General features: G+C 43.8%; 1 long non-coding RNA gene across 1 annotated transcript; it reads left to right on the forward strand.

The window, feature by feature from the left end:
• The first annotated feature begins 5,352 nt into the window (after positions 1 to 5,352).
• LOC103661513 lies at positions 5,353 to 15,305 on the forward strand. The gene is made up of 3 exons (XR_568143.1): positions 5,353 to 6,385; positions 12,570 to 12,630; positions 15,041 to 15,305. It is a non-coding gene; the product is annotated as an uncharacterized LOC103661513 (long non-coding RNA).
• Positions 15,306 to 20,155: the final 4,850 nt, after the last annotated feature.

Below are 20,155 nucleotides of genomic sequence, written 5' to 3' on the forward strand. Positions count from 1 at the left end.
TCTTAAGTGGGTTTCCAAATGCTTACCGTATGTTCAGTCAACTTCAGACTAGTTTATTATTTTTATCCTGTAACCTGATCTTCAGAATGAAAGCTCCATAATCTCTCGATCTCTCTCAGACATGCACACACACACACGCACACCACCACATACACACACCACGCACACCATGCCCAGATCCACGCAGGACTTAATATACTTAGAAGCTCCTCTTAGACCTTGACAAGAATTGTTCTTGACCTCAACTTGAAAACATTGGGTGAGGCCAGAAATAATTCCTGAGAGAACTGAGATTATTTAACCAAGAAGAAGAGAGTTGATTTAATAGACCCTTCAAATGAAGAACAAGCCTTGATTAGATAAAAATAGGACTAAAATGTGTGAACTCGTCATACGGTGGGGGTTTCCACTTTATGAGGTTCTGTTCGGGGACATCACGCTACCCTGTGTGATCGCAATTCCTGTTGTAACAGGATTCTGAGGTCTGCCAAAAATTGTTATGCCAAATATGGACACCAGGTGTTCAGTACAGAGGTGATGAAGATGACAACCAAAAAAATCAACTTACCTGTGGCTGGAGAAGCTAAATTAAACATCAGGAAAAACGTCCCAGCAGTGAGTGATCATATTCTAGACCAAGCCATGGAGAGAAGCAGTGAAATACCTTTTCCGTGAGTCTTTTCAATATATGACAGATTTGAGATTCTCAGGAGTTGGAGGCACTGAAAAAATAAGTAAATTCTGCAGTCACTCAACAAATAGTTGATGAGTCCCTCGTCTACATCAGGGCCAGTCCTGGCCCCTGGGGGGCACGCAAGCCTGTGTATGACCCAATCCTGCCCCCCTGGGAGGGAGAGATGTTGCAAATAAGCACTAACCACCCCAGGAAAGGTTGTTTCTCATGGGCATGACCAGGTTGTCCTTGACCTGCGGGTGGAAAGATGGGTCGGATTTTGTTTGATGGGACAGATGAGAGGGAGGTGAAGCAGGTGTAACCAGGCCAAGGCAATGGTGGGAATGTAGACTCAGCCCTAGGAATACATAAGTCAGGTCTAAGGGATAGTGGGTCATGTGGGCTGGAGAAGTGATGTGTGGGGCCAAGTTGGGACAGCTGAACTGGGAAAGGTAGTTGTGGGTGGCCTGGAAGGCCAAGCTAAGGAATTTGGACTTTGTTCGTGAGCCACAGGATGTTAATTATGACCTTCAAGATGCTAAGATGCAAAATGTCAAACATAGGTGTGACTCACATATGTTCTGAGCCTGGGTGTTGGGTCTCAGAGGGGTCCTCTCTGTGTCCTGCACATCTGGGTACAGGCATGGGGGGGGGGGTCCTCTTCCGGAGGAAAGGCAGCTGTGGTGCAGGAAGATGCGGCATCCCAGCAGACATGCTCGAAGCCCAGCTCAGAAGGCATAACCTGAGCAGCTTTGCCTTGAAGTGTCATCGATGGATTTCTACTTTATTATGTTTATAGATTACAATCTTACAGAGATAATAACCCTCTATTCTAGAAGCTAAGAGGTCCATAAACCTCTTGCTATTTTTCTGGGGGTAATACCCTTCCTTGGTATTTTGAGACCGATTTATCTCTGTTATTTTAGATTTTTACCTACACTGTAATTGCTCCCTCTGAGAGGCCTAGTGCTATTTGAAGGCATGTAAAAAACTGAAATCCAGGGGCGCCTGGGTGGCTCAGTTGGTTGAGTGTCTGACTCTTGATTTCAGCTCAGGTCATGATCTCAGGGTCATGGGGTTGAGCCCCACATGGGGCTCTGTGTTCAGTGCGGCCTGCTTGTCCTTCTCCCTCTGGTCTACTCGCCACTCTCTCTCTCTCTTAAAAAATTAATTAATTAATTAAAATCTTTTAAAAACAAAAAATTGAAGTCCTTCCCATATTTCTGGGACAAGAGTAGCAAAGTTGTTAAAGTTGGGCTCTTGAGTCAGACTTCCTGGGTTCATAACTTAAAAATATATTGTAGGCCTATTACTTATCTCCTCTAGGCCTCCATTACCTCATCTGTAAGATGGACATAATAATGGTACTTACTACCCAATAGGATTGTGAGAACTAAGTGGCCTAATACATGTCAGGTGATTACAAGTGCCTAACACAGAGTCAAAGCCCGTAAATGCTCCCTCTGTCAGTCTGCAACCTGTACTTGGGTCAGAGTCAGCCTCTTGGTAACCGCGTCTGACTCCCATCTGGCCTGGTGCTCTGATTCTCGCATCAGGAGCCCCACCTCGCCTGACTCCTGCTACCTCCTGGGCCGCAGCTCCTGCCCTCTCCCTTTGCCTCCGTACTCAACAGTAATGTGTGCTTGTGCATGCTTCAATGCCTTTGCGTAGATGTTCCCAGGACTTTCACATCTCTCCATCACCCAGACCCGGCACCGGGGTCCCTCCCCGGTGAAGACGGCCTCGCTCCCCCGTCCACCCCAGAGCGTGCACTGTCTGCTGTCATGGCCTGGGCCCTACTCGTATGCCCATTCCCACATCCGTGCCGCTGGCGGGCACTCGCAATCCAATCCCACTTGGAGCTCCGGGCATGTACAAGATGCTGTCTCGGGGATTTCCGGTGGGAGTAGGGGGCACACGGACTCAGTCAGCAGCGTTCCCTGATCCTTAGGGGGGAGATAGGGACCCGGGGCCCATAGGTCCAAGGCCCGCGAGGAGTGAAAGAACAGGATGAATAAGCACACAGTCATGTGGAACGGATCGATACCAAGTGTCAAGGCTGCAGATGGGATGGGGAGAATGGGAGGCTGGGATGAGGGGAGCAGGGACCTGGGTTTGAGAAGAAGGTGGAGGGGGAGGCAGCGTGGGCAGGGCAGTGCCAGCTGGATCCCAGGATAAGGACCTCGGAGATGCCCAGGAGCCCCTGCTCGGGTCCACAGCCTCCAAGCCGAGCCAGGTGAGGGGAAGGCTCCGAAGTAAGGATCAGATGGGGAAGACTACCCTACACTTTTGGGCAACGGACCTTCCTGACACAGGTCTTGTCTGCTAGTTTTTAGGTTCTTTTTTTTTTTTTTTAATTTCACTTATTTATTTAGGTTCTTTTAATATGACCCTTTAAAAATAATTTATAGAATGAAAGGCAAGGAAGGGAGCAAGATATAGAAGAAAAAAGATGAGCTATGAACTCAAATGGACACCTGGGTTGGAATCCTAGATCCCTACCTGCCAGTTCTGTGATGTAGGCATGTTCCTTACCTTCCGTAAGACTTTTCTTTATCTGTAGCCTGGGCAATGGCCACATGCTTCATTTTGGGGCAAGGTCGGTTTTATTTAAATTTAATTTACATACAATAAAAACTTACCAATTTTAAGTGTTCAATTTGATGAGTTTGGTTTTATATGTATAATGGTGTAAGCACCCCTGCAATAAAGATGTTGAACATAATCACCTTAAAAGCTTTCCTCTGGGGGCATCTGGCTGGCTCATCAGAGGAGCATGTGACTCTTGATCTCCGGGTCATGAGTTTGAACCCCACGTTGGGGGTAGAGGTTACTTTAAAAATTAATTAATTAATTGTGAAAGGTTTCCTCATGCCCCTTAGCAGTCTAACCCCTCCTTCCACCCCAGCCCCTGGAAACTAGTGATCTGTTTTCTTTTATTACGATTTTGCTGTTTCTAGCATTTCTTACACATGGAACCATACAGTATTATAATCTTTATGTCTATTCTTTTCCCCCACTTTGCATAACTCTTTTGAAATTCGTCCACGTTGTTGCTATTATCCAGAGTTCCTTCCTAGCTGGTTGGAGTATGGTGGTTTATAATTAATTGTCACGACCAGTTACAGGTTTCTTGGTTCCTTCTTCCCTCCCCGTGCCCCACTTGACCAGCCTAAAACAAAAATAAAGTCATATAAAATAAAATAGTTCATTCTCTTTTATTGCTAAGTAGTTTTCTATTTTATGAATATTCTGCAATATATTTATCTATTCACCAGTTGATGGACATGTAATTCCAGCTTTTGGCTATTATGAATAAAGCGTTCATGAACATGTGTACGTAATTCTTTGGGCAGATGTATGTTTTCATTTCTCTTGGGCAAACACCTGGGAGTAAAAGTGCTGGGCATATGGCAGGTATGGGTTGAACTTCATAAAAAAGGGTCAATCTGTTCTCCAAAATGGTGATACCATTTTACATTCTCACTGGCAATGTATGAGAGTGCCAATGGCTCCACGTCTTCACCAACATTTGATATTATGTGTTTTTAAAACTGTTCACCATTCTAAGGTGTTTGTAGTAGTCATTTATTGCAGTTTTGATTGTCATGTTTTCTGGTAACACTTTTTATATGCTTAGTGCCATTTATATATTTTCTTTGGCACAGCGTCTTCAAATATTTTGCCCATTTTGTTTGACTATGAAGTTTGTTTTCTGAATATTGAGTGGTAAAACTGCTTTATATATTCTGGATACAGTCTTTCATCAGATATGTGATTTGCAAATATTGTCTTTTCATTTTTAAACAATGTGTTTTGAAGAACCAAAGTTGTTAATTTTGAGGTTTATTAATGTTCTCTTCTGTAGTTCATGGTTCCTGTGTCCTAGGTAAGAGATCTTTCCCCAACTCAAATCACTAAAATTTTTCCTGTGTTCTCTTCTAAAAGCTTTATAGCTTTTCTTATCCTTAGGTCTTATGATCCTATGATTCAGGGTTAATTTTTTAATATAGTGTGTGATAAAGTCAAGATTCTTTTTTTTTTTTTAACATATGGATAACCAACTATTTCAGCCTCATTTGTGGAAAAGATTATTCTTTCCCCATGGAATTGCCTTGGCCTCTTCACCAAAATCCAAATGATCATGTATGTGTAAGACTATTTCTGAATTCTCTAGTCTGTTCTACGATCTACATACCTATCCGCACCAATACCACTTTCTCCCTATAGCTGTAGATTTATAACACATCCTGAAATCAGGTAGTATAACTCAAATGTTCTTCTTTTTTTTAATTGCTTTGCATATGCTAACTTCTTTGCATTTCCATGTATATTCTAAAACCAGCTTGTCAATTTCTACAAAAAGCCTGCTAGGATTTTGACTGACATTGTGTTGAACTTATATATCAATTTGAGGAGAATTGATATCTTAATAATATTGAATCTTCTGACCCATGAACATAGTATATCTATTCTTCCTTAATTTCTCTCAGTAATGTTTCGTGATTTTCAGTGTACATGACTTGTACATGTTTTATGAAATTTACAACAAAGAATATAAAATTTAAAGTTATTGCATATGGCATTTTTTATAATTTCAGTTTATGATTGTATTTAATGATACAAATATTTTTTCTGTATTGTTGTATGCTGTGATATTGCTAAATTTACTTTTTAGCTAGTAACTTTTTTTTCTAAATTCCTTAGGATTTTCTGCATTGAAAATTATGTCTTTTGTGAATAAGTCATTTTGCACTAACCTTATTGCACTGACTAGCACTGCCAATACAAGGTTGAATAGTAGTGATGAAAAAACATCCATGATTTGTTTCCAATCTTAGGCATACAATCTTTCACCATTAAGTATAATTTGCTGGGTTTTTTTTTTCATAGAAGCTTATTATTAGGTTGAGGAAATTTTCTTCTATTTCTAGGGTTTTTTTTAAGTTTTTTAAAATCATGAATTGGCGTTGAATTTTGCCACATGATTTCAGTTCATGTATTGGTAGGATCCCATGGATTTTCATTTTTAGTCAGTTAATGTAGTGAATTGCATTGACTTTTTTATTGTTAAACTGAATTTTCCTTCTTGGAATAAACTCTACTTGGTTATGATGTATTCTCTTTCTTTTATACTGCTAGATTTGCTTTGTTAAGCATTTTTGCATCTATGTTCATGAGAGATTTGTCTATACCTTGTGATGTCTGTGGTTTGGTATCAGCTTTGTCTCATTTATGGACTCCATTGGGCTCCATCTGGGATTCCCCCACTGTGGCCTGCAAACTCTCTCAAGGTATTACACTGGGGCAACTGTAGGACTCATCTTACTCATTTTCAGTTGCACAGGGATCACTGTCCTTCATTTAGCATCATACTCTAGGTGGCCTTGGGTTCTCCAGAGCACTTTTTACCATCTAACTTGTCCCCACATACTTTCTATGTTTGTCTCTTTATCAGCTCTCTCCTGCGGTAGAACATAAGCTCTCCGCCATTGTTGTCCAACACCCAGGACAGTGGATGGCACGTAACGGGCACATAACACAATATATTGTTTATGGAATGGATAAATGAATATTTTGTGTTCTTGTACTCTGTTGTTTTATATTTATTTTTTCTCTTTTATGCTTTATCTCCCAAACTGGAGTCATAGTTTCAAGGCACCTCTCTGATCATCGATTCAGGATTATTATGAAGATTAAATTAAATTACACGTAAGTGTCTAACCCAGAGTTTGGTGTATACAGATGCTCAAGAGATATCAAGTGTTTGTTTACTAATCCATACTTTCTTCTATTCATTTAATCGAGATTTTCTTGCCAGCTACCATGAATGGATTTGCAAGGCAAGGCCCTTGGGCAAGCATGACATCTAAGACACTAACTGAGGTGTATCATCAGTGTTGCTGCATGAAATGGCCATATTTTAAACTCTGCAGTTCTGCAGGAAAGTGGTGGTATTTTTGCCACAGCCCACATCAAAGTCCAGATGGAGTGAGGGAGGGATGGAAATGGAGCCCCATAACCCCCAGGAACTCTTAAGATTTCATCTCCTAAGTAGTATGGTCCATCTGTTTCTGCAACTTCCTTAGCAACTTAACAAGTAAATCCTTAAATAGTAACTGCCAGCAATATTTCAGGGTTTTTTGTATTTCTTATTAGGTATAAGAGCCATGAAGGTAGCCCCTTATAAACTGTTCTGCTATTAGAGATGTCTATTCAGCTGCTCTACTAGACCCACATGCCCTTTCAATCTGTCTCTAAGGGGAGGTTTCTACTTGGTTACACTGAGCCAGCACTCACAAATCCTGCATATGGACATCCATTGTTTCTTCCAATCCAGCATCCAACACCCCTTCCTCAGGCAGCAGCTCCCTGGGGCTCCTTGGGGCCCTTCCCTGTCCGAGACTAATGGTTAGGGTGAAGATGGTGCCCCTTGGATAATTACTTATTTAGCAAATCATTCTGAGAAGCACGTATCTTTTTTTTATTTAAATACATAAAAGCAATGTTTGTTCTTGCAACTTTGACATCCTGGATGGTTCTATCTTTGAAGAGTTTTCTTAAAAGGTACAGGGAAAACATTTTGTTATACACGTAGTCTGATTAGAAATGTGTTGGTCAGGGTGGCTCAGTCATTAAGCGTCTGCCTTAGGCTCAGGGCATGATCCCAGGGTTCTGGGATCGAGCCCCACATCGGGCTTCATGCTGGGAGTCTGTTTCTTCCTCTCCCACTCCCCCTGCTTGTGTTCCCTCTCTCGCTGGGGGTCTCTCTCTCTCTGTCAAATAAATAAATAAAATCTTTAAAAAAAAAAAAAGAAATGGGTTGGTCAGACCCGAAGATATGATGATGAGTAAGTTCACACATCACATAGATTTCTTATCTTAGATGATGTTTTTCAAATCAGGTCTTTTGGGTTTTATTTAATGTTACTTTCAATATGACTCAAATTTCAGTCACCACCAGAGTAGTCAGTGTTGCTTATTATTCAAACTCCCAGTAGCTGGAATCCAAACCTCAGAAAATGTGTGTTCTTACATTGTTGACCATGATGAAATGACATCAGCAGATTGGAATAGGAGCCTTCGTGTTCTTCATTTTGACTCTTAGGCCCCACCAGCAGGTTCCCAGTACCTGTGAAATCCAGATATGACAACCATAGCTATTTTCAGATTTTGCAGTCCTGAATTCTAAAATGCCTCTTTGTCTCCAGCCATATCTACTTGGCCAGCTGTCTTGATTTTTAGATTGGAATTCAAAATCACTGTAAGAATAGAGCCCTTGTTTTCATCACCCAAAGTCTCAGCTCCTTCACCCCACTTCCCCTACTCCTTGTCTCTTTTGTTCTGCCTGCTTCTGGAAGGTGAGTCTTGGGCTTTCAGTCATCCCTTTGGCAAACTGATGACCTTTGCTCCAGATGACTATTGTAGTAGACAGTGTTGTGCTTCTTGATTCTCTTGGGTCCCCTAAAAAATATTATTTTGATGTGTTCAACTGCACAAAGACACAGCACTTCACGTGCTCAGGAGTTCCCATCCCCTTCTCCACAGTCGCGAGGCCGTTAGCCACTGACTGCCTGTGGAGTTAAATGAACACCCAGCTCAGGTTGGGACAACCCTGAGGTGTTCCTTACCCCTGTGGTTCCCCTGGGGGGGTGAGGCTGAAGTTGAGCCATGCAGAGCCTTCTGCCTGAGATCTCACCCTTGCTTGGTGTTACAGGTCGGATTTGCCTCCCCCCTACTGCCCAGTTCACATGTTGAAGTCCTGACCTCCAGTACCTTAGCATGTGACCTTACTTGGAAATATGGTAGTTACAGATACAATTAATTAAGATGAGGTTATACAGAATAGGACGGGCCTTAATCCAATATGACTGGCATCCTTATATAAAGGGGAAATCTGGACACAAAGGCATACACACGTGCAGAATACCATGTGAATGCGAAGGCAGAGATTGGGACGAAGCATCTACAAGCCAAGGAAGACCAAAGACTGCCAGCAAACCACCGGAAGCTGGGAGAGAGGCGTGGATTCTTCCTCGCAGCCCCCAGAAGGAACCAACCCAGCCGAGACCTTGGACTTCTAGCCTCCAGATCTGTGAGAATACATCTCTGTTGTACAAGCCACCCAGATTACAGCACTTTGTAATGGCAGCCCTGGGAGACCAATACACTTGGTTTCCTACCTTTCCCTGTCCCACTTCCCAGTCCCTTACTGGTCTTTTCTGGGAGCATTTCCATGATCAAACCACTTGCACACGAATTCTCATCTCAGGGCCTGCTTCCTGAGAACCTTGAACAGATGTCAGATTCCAGATGTCTCTCGCCAGCCTAGATCTCCCAGGCTAGACAGCGGAGCCACCTGCCCACTGGACACCTGCACCTGGACATCCCTCAGCTATTTTAAACTGAATGTGACAAAATCAGACTCGCCACGTCTGATGTCTCTGTGCAACTGAGCCCTGCTGCTCTGAAGTGTACTGGCGCCATCAAGCTTCAAATGGCTTGTGTCAAAAATTTGAAAACTACCGTTGCCCACTTTTCTTCTCACTCCCTTAGAGCTCATCATTGTCCAAAGCCTGTCAGATTTCCCCTCAGCTCCCAGGTCTGTCCTCCCTACGCCATTCCTCCCTGCTACTGCCCTGGCTTGTCCTTCATTTATCTCTCTCGGATGATTACACTAGTTTTCTTGTCCGTAGTCTTCCTTCTTCTGTTCCCCATAGGACTGCCAGAATATTTCCATGACAGAACCCAATGATGTTACTCTTTTTCTTAAATTTTGTCAGTGTGTCTCTATCACCAACAGATGAGATCCAAACTCCTTGACATGCTAAGCCTAGCTCTCGCCCCACGGGGCGTCTTCCTCATGGGCCTCACCAAACCACCAGGAGTTCCTCGGGTGTTTGCCATGCGCTCCCCTGCCTCCTGCTCTACCCCTGTTTTAAGTCTAGAACCATCTCCACCCCCCCTCCCCTACAACTTCATTCTGTGGCTAGCTAATTCTCATTCGCCCTCCAATCTCTTCTGAAGCTTGACCAGCTCCGTGGAGCCTCCCAGCCACTCCACCCGCCACCTCTGCTGTGCCCTGGATGTCTTGGCCACACTGCAGGATGTTGCCCGTAACTCTGGATTGTAATTGTTTGCTCTTCTCACTAGACTGTGAGCTCTGTGAGGAGCGAAGGAGAGAACAATGCCAGAGCCTGAGGGAGGGAGTTGGGTGGAGTCTGCAGGAAGATTTTCCAAACCCTGCTTTGTTTTTTACCAGCAGTATTTTCTTTGATAGCGTGTTCCTGAACACTGTAAGTCCAAAATTAACCTCATCTCCATCCCCCACTCTCCTTTCCTCGATTGATGCCACCCTTTCCTGGGACAGAGCATGTCTATTACTCTGGTGGCAAAGGAAAGACAAGCTTCCTTCCAAGGCTTTAGGGGTTTATCGTCATCCTCTCGAGTAACTGAGGAGGGCAAAATCAGACTCAGGAAGGTGAGCTTAAGCTCATCTTTCGGCCTGTTAGTCTTTCTGTCTTCCACCTCTTGCCTCTTGCTTTAATGTAAAGATTTCCATCCTTGAAGAAAGGAGAAGTCATTTGGACTTTGAGATTAGAATGCAGGTAATGAGTATCCTCAATTCACTCCTTGTATAAAACACATTTTATTTTATCCTTACAGACTTTACCCTGGAAAGTTTGTGCTCTGTGCCTCATTTCATTTGGTAAGCATTTACTGAGCACCTACCAGGTGCCAGGCGCTAGGTGCCAGGCTAGATTCTGGGGATGCAGATTCGACTAAGAAATGGTACATCTTCACTAGCAGACACCAAAACACTAAAGAAAACATGGTGTGGCTGGCAGATGGCCAGTTGTTCCCCAATCTGTCTTCTTTCCTTCTTCACAGTAATAGAGTTTTCTAAGCACTGTCGAGCACCTGGGGCAGATAGTGAGAGGGGACTGGGACTCTGAGAGGCCAGAAGGAAAGTGGGAGTGGGGGTAGTTCTCAAGAGCAGGGAGGAATGAAACTTCGAAGCCATAACATGTGACCCGACTTCAGAAATGAATATTGGATTTTTGTTAAATGATTTTTGGTGGTCTATTGAGATGATTCTATGGCTTTTCTTTGTTAAGTTCTTAATAAAGTGAATTACATTAATTGATGTTTGAATATTAAACCCATCTTGCACATCTGGGATAAACCCCATTTGGTCGTGATTTATGTATTGTTGGATTTGAATTGATAAAATTTTATTTAGAATTTTTACAGCTATATATATGATAGTTTTTGGTCTGTAGGGGCACCTGGGTGGCTCAGCAGTTAAGCGTCTGCCTTGGGCTCAGGTCATGATCCCAGGGTCCTTGGATCGATTCCTACATAGGGCTCCCTGCTCCATGGGGAGACTGCTTCTCCCTCTGCCTGACATTCCCCCTCCTTGTGCTCTCTCTCTCTCTCTGTCATATAAATAAATAAAATCTTAAAAAAGAAAAAAAAAAAGAAAAACACAACGTTTTGGTCTGCAGTTTTCTTACAAAGTCTTTGTCTGATTTTGGAGTCAGGGTAATATTGGCTTTATAGAATGAGTTGGGAAGTCTGGATTTCCTGGAAGATTTGGTGTTGATTTGGTATTATTTCTTCCTTAAGTGTTTGCTAGAATTCACTAATGAAGGATGTGGGGCAGGAAGTTTTGTGGGAAGGTTTTTAACTACAACTTGAATTTCCTTAGGAGAGTTAGGGTTATTCAGGTTCTCTATGTCTTCCTGAGTGAGCCCTGATAGTTTGTCTCTTTCAGGGAATTTGTCCATTTCATGTAAATTGTCAAGGTTATTGACATAAAGTTGTTCATATTATACCATTATTATTTTGTAAAAAGCTGCAGGATCTGTAGCAATGTTACCTCTCTCACTCCTGATATTGATAATTTGTGTTTTTTCTCTTTTCTTTCTGATTAGTTTGGCAAGAGATTTATCAATGTTATTGATCTTCTCAATTCTTCATCAATTTTTCTCTATTACTTTTCTGGGTTTTTTTTTTCTTTCATTGATTTTTATTCTCATCTTTATTATTTTCCCTTTCTCTTTACTTTGGATTCCACTTGCTTTTCTTTTTCTGGTTTCTTAAAATGAAAGCTGAAGTCCTTTCTTTGAGACCTTTCTTCTTTCCTAATATATAAATCTTTGGTGCTATGAGATTCCTTTTAAGCATTTCTTTAGCAGAATCCCACAGATTTCGTGTTTTCATTTTCATTAAGTTCTATTTTGCCTTTTGATTTCTTCTTGACTCATGAGTTAGTCTAAGTGTATTATTTCATTTCCACATTCCTGGGATTTCGGAGATCTTTTTATTACTGATTTCTAATTTAATGTCATCATTGTCAGAAAACATAATTTGTATAACTTGAATTCCTTTCATATTTATGGAGTCTTCTTTTGTTGCCCAGAATATGGTCTAGTCTTATAAATGTTCTATGTGCACTTGAAAAGAACACACGTGTGTCCTACTGTTTTGGGGGTTCTGTGTCAGGGTAAGTAGGTTGCTAGTGTTGTTCGAACTTTCTACATCGTCACAGGTTTGCTGACTACTTGTCCTATCAGTTATGGGTGGGGAGGGTTATTGCCCGTAATTGTGGGTTTATTACTCCTGGAAGTTCAGTCAGGTTTTGCTTTGTGTATTTTGAATATCTGTCATTAGATGCATAAACATTCAGGATTTTTATGTCCTCTTGATGAGGTGACCCCTTTGTCCTTAAGAAATTGCCTTTTTAAAATTCCTGGTAATATTCTTTGTTCTGAAATATACTCTAATATTAATATGGCCACTCCACCTTTTTTTTTATTAGGGTTCACAGTGTGTAGCTTTCCCCATCCTTTTACTTTTACTTTTAACCCCATTTGTGTCTTTATATTTCAAGCGGATTTATGAAAAGCACCATGCCGTCGGGTCTTCCCTTCTAATGCAAGCTGACAGTCTCGGTATGTATTTAGACCACTTTCATGTAACACGATTATTGATATCATTTGTTTAAATCTACCATGTTACTGTTTGTTGTCTAGTTTTACCATTCTTGTCTTTTTTCTCTCTTCCTGCCTTCTTTTGGATTACTTAAATATTTTTAATGCTTCCATTTATGTCCTTTATTGGCTTATTAACCATAATTCTTTGTTTTCTTTTATTAGTGGTTGTGTTAGGAGTTAGAGTATATATTTTATCAGTCTACCTTCCAGTGATAATATAGCACTTCATATATAGTACACAGACCTTCCAGTAGCGTATTTTCATTTCTCTCCTCCAGACCTTTGTGCATCTAGTGTAAGCCTGGGAAGTGATTCTTTATTTCAATTTACTGCTTACTATAATACTACTATTAATATGATAATAGCTAGCATATATTGAGCGCTTTGTATAGGGCAGGCGCTAGGGTGACTGCCTTACATGTATTAGCTCATTCTCATTTGGGAACTTGTTTCATCCAAGTAATCTCAGAGTGGCATCTCCCGGTTACAAAATATATAAACAACATTGCTGAGCACGCACTCTGTGCCCGGCGCTGTTCCAGCTGCATGCACTTGCACGCACTGATTCATTTAACCTTAGTAATAACCTTACAAGGAAGGTAGAGGGAATCCAAGTAGCTTGCTCAAGACTGGAATTTGAGTCTATCAGTCTGACTCCAGAATCTACCTGCTTAACTGGTACACTATTAATAGGGACTATGTTGATCTATTAAGTTAAAATAAATAATTGTAGGAGATAGGTGGGGGAAGGGGTGATGGGCATTAAGGATGGCACTTGATGTAATGAGCCATCGTTAGGATTTTTGTCGAATGCAACTAATGTCATATGCAACTGATGGATCACTAAATTCTACCCCTGAAATTAATAATACAGTATATGTTAACTACATTGAATTTAAAATAAAGAATTTTTAAAAATAAAAACAAATAAAACAGAATAAATAACTAATACTTTCAGAAGGAGATACTTCATGTCAGGAGAACAGATAAAGAGAACTAGGAAGTCATCTCTGCTCTCTGAACGGAACATTGGTCTTTTGAAGACCCACATGCCAGTCCCCTCTTTGAGGCTCGCCTGCTTTCGCAGCTCATGGAGATCATGCACTCAGGCCTCTTTAGCTGTCTGCTTCCTCAGATCAGAGTCTTGGGTTCACTTTAAAAATGAAAGTATGTTTTTAAGAGCATAACCTTACTTGACTAAATTTCATTTTTTGATAAGTTATTTAGTAAAAATCATTGTCCAAGAACCATGAAGTTAAAAAAAAAAAAAAAAGACCAAAAATCTATTCTACCATCTGAGTTCTCCTTTTACTTCTAAAGTCTTGTATGGGATTTATGCTTTAGGATGATATTTTTCTTCCCTATGACCCAGCAATTAAGCTACTAGGTATTTATCCAGAGGATACAAACAGGGTGATTCCAAGGGCACATGCACCAGTGTTCATAGCAGCCATGTCCACAAGAGCCAAACTATGGAAAGAGCCCGGATGTCCATTGTTGGATGAATGGGTAAGGAAGATGTGGTGTGGATATACAGTGGACTATCACTCAGCCATCAAAAGGAATTAAATCTTGCCATTTGCAACGCCGTGAATGGAACTAGAGGGGATTATGCTAAGCAAAATAAGTCAGTAAGATAAAGACAAATACTGTATGATTTCACTCATATGTGGAATTTAAGAAACTAAACAGATGAACATAGGGGAAGGGAAGGAAAAATAAAATAAGATAAAAACAGAGAGGGAGACAAACCATAAGACTCTTAACTATAGGAAACAGGGTTGCAGGAGGGGAGGTGGGTGGGAGGAAGGGATAATTGGGTGACGGACCTTAAGGGGGGCACTTGATGTAATAATGAGCACTGGGTGTTATATGCAACTGATGAATCTCTAAAGCCTACCCCTGAAACTAGTAATACAGTATATGTTAATTAAATTGAATTTAAGTAAAATATTTTTTAAAAATCATATTGCTCTTAAGATAGTTCTAGAGGAAATATGGTGGATGGGTGCATAGTTCACAGAACGCTTGTTTCTTGAATAAAAGAAGGCTAGATCAACATGTACGGGAACCACTGGTGCCGTGGCCCAGGTTAGGCGCTGTTTATCCTGCAGGACTGTATGGTGCGTAGGTATTCTCAGTTCCATTTTACAGATGAAGAAACTGAGGCTCAGGTTTGCACAGCTCATACATGGGGGAGGGGAACGGCAAGACCAGGTCTCTCTTCAGCCCCCCCCCCACTTCCTCTGGTTCCCTCTACCACCAGATACAGAATCCACGACTATTTTCTTCCTACAGTTCTTATTCAGTCACCGTAAAGGCTAAAGTAAATTAAAAAATAACTTATACTTGCGGTTTCTTATTTTAGATGGAAGCATATTTCTGAAGAAGGCAAGAAAGGGAACGTGATCTGACGCCGGGTGAAGCCGGGAAATGCTGTCGTTATTCGGGGCTGGGACGCAGATCTCTGAAAGGTGGAGGCTGAGACACGTTCTGCACCGGCCCCCTATGCGCACGAGGTCACTGTTTCACTTTGGTCAGCAGGTGGCAATATTGTGTCACAAGGAACATTTAATATTACTACACGCGGTAAACAGTGACTTTATTTTCATGTCAGTAACTGTATTTTACAATAAAATAGTAGGTTCTGATTTGATCTCTTGAATCCTATTTCTTCACATGAAGAAGGCAGCACAAATATTTCCGGCAGCTTCTTTGCAGCGGGGCTCGGAGGGCAGGTTGCTAACCCCCGGACCTCAGTGAGGAATGGGACCAGCGTTCTTAAATCCTTGCAGGAGAGCCACTGGACTCTGATGGTGACCCCTTGAGTCCCGAAAGCAGGTGCTAGTCACAGGGCTCAGAGTCACCTAGCGGAAAGGTAGGTTCTTGGAGCGACGATGGAGATGATAGTCACATCTCATTTCTTTGGAGATCCCCCAATTCAGACTTTCAGTTGTTAAGATCCCATTCTAAAAGTGAAGCAAGGTGGGGTGGGGGAGGGAGCATTTACACCAACAAAATGGTTGCAAAGTGGGCACATAGAGACAAATTCATGTAATTTATGCCTGAGAGAGACACTGAGCTCCTTACTAGGAGCTGTTTACTCTTAGTTTCGACATAATTCTAATCAGGCTATCTCCTTTTCTGGTACGTAGCAGAACTGGAAGACAACAATTTGGGGGGTGCAGGTGCAAAGACAGACTCAAGCTCAGAAATCAGAGTAGTAGGCCTGGGAACAGAAAGACGAAAAGAACAGAAATGAGACTTAAGGCCTGGGACTGCAGGGCTGGGACAGACAGCCCCCGGGGGGAGTCACTGTCACAGGGCTCAACCCAGTTATAAAGGCCCTGAGCCATCCATCTGAGCAAGAGTTCTAGCTGCGATGCTCTGTTTCATAAGGCAAGTAAATGCGTAATGAGATAGAGATGAAGAGATTTCTTTCCAAGTGGGGAAAGAGGAAAAACGGTCTGCTGCAAAGAGTAGTTTCAGCGGCTGGGCAAATGCATTCCTCACCCAGCGAGAGGCAGTGCGAGCCCTTGGGCTCAGGAGGCAGACAGACCTGGGCACAGATCGGAGCCGAGACATGTTAAAGGAGCAGCAGCCGCCGCTCAAGCTTCTTAAGCCTTGGCTTTCTCGTCTATAAAATGGGGATTAGAGGGTTATGGTGAGAATGCAAAGTGCTTAGCCCAGGCTGGGCATCCAGCAATCATTTTTTATTCCAGGTAAGCCAAAGTGTAACGTGTGGTCATGACCTCTACCACTGTTGGGATCCCTAGGACCACAGCCACGCCTCGGATTGCCCCACTCCTGGACAGGTGTTGGGCTGGGTCCCACAACTGGGCCCAGGGTTCTGCTGTTGCCCACAGGACACTGTTCTCTGTGCTTGCTGCACAGCGTGACCAAGGGTCCCGGCCCACCTCTGTAGTACGGGGTGCCTAGCCATACGGCTACTCAGCCCCCTGCACCCTTGGCCATTCCCGGTGTTGCTTCCGTCTTGTGCCTGGACGCTGCCGTCCCCTCCCCCCAGCAGGGGCGCCACTGAGGCCCGACATTAGCGCGACCCTCTCTTTCAGCTTCCAGCAGAGCCTCAGCAAAGCCAGTGTTGCAAGACTGAGCCTGACCTCATGGACAGCACTGACCTCAGGGTGAGTCCTTCCAACCCGGGTAGTCCCTGACAGCCTGGACCCTGTCCCCTTCTTTAGGTGAAATTCTCATTCCCCATACCAGCCCTCCTTGTTTCTCCCGGGAAAGTGTTTTAGCCTCTGGTGGCATTGATGATAGCTCAGGGTTCCCACACTGGATTACAGCATAGACCCCCGGGTGTGCCTTGTTCCCAGACTCCACATTCGTTTTTTGTGGCTGCGGTTACCAAGAACCGTTAACTGGGTGGCTTAAGTCAACAGAAATGTATTCCTTCACAGTTTTGGAGGCCAGATGTCTGAAATCAAGGTGTCGGCTGGGCCATGCTCCCTCTGAAAGTTGTAGAGAGGAATCTTCCCCTGCCTCTTCCAGCTTCTGGGGGCTCCAGACATTCCTTAGCTGTGGCTGCATTGCTCCAACTTCTGCCTTTCTGTGTCTTCTCTTCCTCCGTCTCTTATAAGAACACAGGTCATTGGATACAGGGCCCATCAGGGTAATCCAGGATGATTTCATCTCCAGATTCTTACCTTAATGACATCTGTAAAACCCTTTTTACAAATGAGGTTGCATTTGTAGGTACCCTATCTTTTGGGGGCCACCCATTCAACCCAGTACACACTCCATCCCTTAGTGACCACTGAAGGTGGAGGGAGAACAGTGAAGGAGGGCTCTGGAGTCTCTAGTTTGGGTTCACTTGGGCTCTTATACTAATCCATTTGAGGGACCTACTCACATTGCCCCTCCCCACCTTTCTTCTTAATCCCAGGGCCTTCCACCAATCCGGGCCACGGTCATGCACGCTAACAACTGATTGGAAAGATCTTCAGCATTTCGAGATGTGCCCATAGGAGACACTGTGGTCTCCACCCTCATGCCACACAGTTTCCCCAAAGCAAGCCCCTGTGAGTTCCACCAGGGGAGCCCCAGCACCCCTCAACGCTCTTATCTTCAACCTATGAACCCAGCTGTAGCCCCAGTGTTCTTCCCTGGATGTTGACATCACACCATGAGCGTCCAACCGCAGCCTCCCCAGGCTCCGTGTATTAAACCGCCTCCACCTACTGAAAGTCCATCACACACACCCACCCACACATCAATGCTTCAAGGTAAAGACTAGCACCGTTAGGGGCGCCTGGCTGGCACAGCGGTTAAGCGTCTGCCTTCGGCTCAGGACGTGATCCTGGCGTTATGGGATCGAGCCCCACATCAGGCTCCTCCACTATGAGCCTGCTTCTTCTTCTCCCACGAAAAAAAAATAAAATCTTTAAAAAAAAAAAAAAAAAGACTAGCACCGTTAATCCTCACAGGTATTCTGAAAAGATTACATCCAAATTGGACTTTTGGAAGTTACCATCCATTTTCCTATGGATCTTTAGTATTTTAGCAATGATCTACATTTCCTTTCTCATCACTTGTTTCACAATTTACATGTTTCTGTGCCACTCCAAGTTGTGATTTGTAAATGTTAAAGCGAACCTTCAAAAGTCATGCAGGAGGTGAGACGACTCTTCATCCAACAGGACTGTCCCTGACATTGTAGGATGTCTCCCAGCCCTGCCCCCTTCAAGGCCCCCTTCAAGGCCAGCAGTGCCTCCTCACCAGTGACAACCAAGAGCACCTCCAAAGAGCAGAACGGGCCAGGCAGTGGGCCTGGGAACCAGAGCCCCTTTGCTCAGCGGGGAGCAGGGCAAGCCTTCCCAGCGAAGCTGGGAGCTTGGGGGCACCCAGGCTTGTCTAGGTTTCTGAAATTTCTTCTCAGTTTCGTTTTTTTTTTTTTTTTAAGATTTATTTATTTATTTGACAGAGAGAGAGAGACAGTCAGCAAGAGAGGGAACACAAGCAGGGGGAGTGGGAGAGGAAGAAGCAGGCTCCCAGCGGAGGAGCCTGATGTGGGGCTCGATCCCATAACGCCGGGATCACGCCCTGAGCCGAAGGCAGACACTTAACGACTGATCCACCCAGGCGCCCCCTCAGTTTCGTTTCTAAGAGTATTCCCTACCTTAAAATAAGATCTTGGTTTTCTGATACACATCTTGAAGCCTATTTGTTGATTTCACTGATGGGTGCTGAATAGACTCCAGGTTTCAATCTTACTAACATCCAACAATTTGAAGACCTGCCGATCTTTATGTCTAGATGCGGAAATTTACCTAGATGCAAATGGCCACTTCTGCTGAGCCCAAGCAAATGCAAAGCAAGCCTTCAGCTCTTTCTAACTCCACCAAACCAAGGTCTCCAGTGGGGATGTCTACCCAGGTCCCCAGTTTTGCTGATTGGGCTTTCCCCTGGGCAGCTCACTTCACTTCTGCATTGTTAATGACCCGCATTCCCAGGGGGCCTGTATTCCCCTGGGGTTTGGAAGAGCCCTTAGAATTGTTACTTTTCCGAGCAAGATCATCAGGCCCCGGGCAGCCAGGCGCTCCTACACCGTCTGCTGGGAGCTTGCTTTCACCTGGCCTTGCTCTGCCGGCAGGTAACTCCCGGAAGCTGTAACCGGAGGAGGAGGAGGAGACGGAGCTCTTTCCTGACTGGTAAATATTGACTTGTGGTTTTGTATCATGGCAATCAAGGCCTTTCTTGCCCTGGCCCTCCCACACTCTGCACTCCTACTCCCTTCCACACACTGCCCCTCGCCGTTCAGTTTGTGGCTCAGCCCGACTAACACTATCCCGCACAGCAGCGCTTCGTGCCCAGCCTATGTGGGACCAGGTGTCCCGCCAGCTTTGGGCCGCCTGCCTTCGGGAGTCTCGGTTAGCTGCTCCTCACATGTGCTCTCTTAGCATCTGGGCAAACATTTCACCGGAGCCCGTCTCTGTATCATCGTGGCCCCCTGCTATCGGCAAGGCTGTGAGCTTCTGGAAGGCCGGGCCGTGTTTCTGTTTGATGGCTTGTTTCTGTGCCCCCCCCAACGCCCCCCCGCCCCCGATCCTGAGCACAATCAGTAGCACAGACAACACGTGTTCAGTTAAAACTGACTGAATTAATTAGAATGTCAAAGCTGAAGAAAAGATCATTTACTTCCGCTCGTCCGCTTCAGAGATGATCACGTGTCCAGAGAGGCAAAGCGGTTTGGCTGCGTTCACCAGCCTGTTACGGTGGCGGAGAGACTAAGCCAAATGTTGTGAGTAAACTGTTCCAGAACACTTGCCTTTTATTTAGCACTCTGCCCAGCATCATGGGGTCAAAAGAGAAACAAGAACCTTTGATGTTGTTGTTGTTGTTGTTTTTCCATAAGAAACTTACACTGCAACCCACTAACCGTTAAATCGTATCATAGCCAACCCTCAGCAAGGGCTTCCTGAATGAATTAATGAAGAGATCAATGAATGGGTGAACGACCATC

The sequence above is a fragment of the Ursus maritimus genome, unplaced genomic scaffold (assembly GCF_017311325.1).
Source record: "Ursus maritimus isolate PB19 unplaced genomic scaffold, ASM1731132v1 scaffold_9, whole genome shotgun sequence".
In the NCBI taxonomy this organism is placed as follows: domain Eukaryota; kingdom Metazoa; phylum Chordata; class Mammalia; order Carnivora; family Ursidae; genus Ursus; species Ursus maritimus.